This window comes from Cariama cristata, unplaced genomic scaffold, assembly GCF_000690535.1.
Source record: "Cariama cristata isolate BGI_N322 unplaced genomic scaffold, ASM69053v1 scaffold2991, whole genome shotgun sequence".
Taxonomy (NCBI): domain Eukaryota; kingdom Metazoa; phylum Chordata; class Aves; order Cariamiformes; family Cariamidae; genus Cariama; species Cariama cristata.
Window position 1 is genome coordinate 1 of NW_009598493.1, and position 200 is coordinate 200.

Sequence of the window (200 nt, forward strand, 5' to 3'; positions counted from 1 at the left end):
CTTCCCTAAGGTCACCCTGTCATCACCCCGTCATCACCCCAGCATCCCCCATTCTGACCCAGGTTCCCCGGCATCCCCTCATCCTGTCCCCCAGACCTGCCCCAGCATCCCCGTCCTGCCCTGAGCATCCCGGGCATCCCCCACGCCGCCCCTGAGCATCCTCTGCATCCCCCCATGCTGCGCTCAAGCATCCCTTTTAT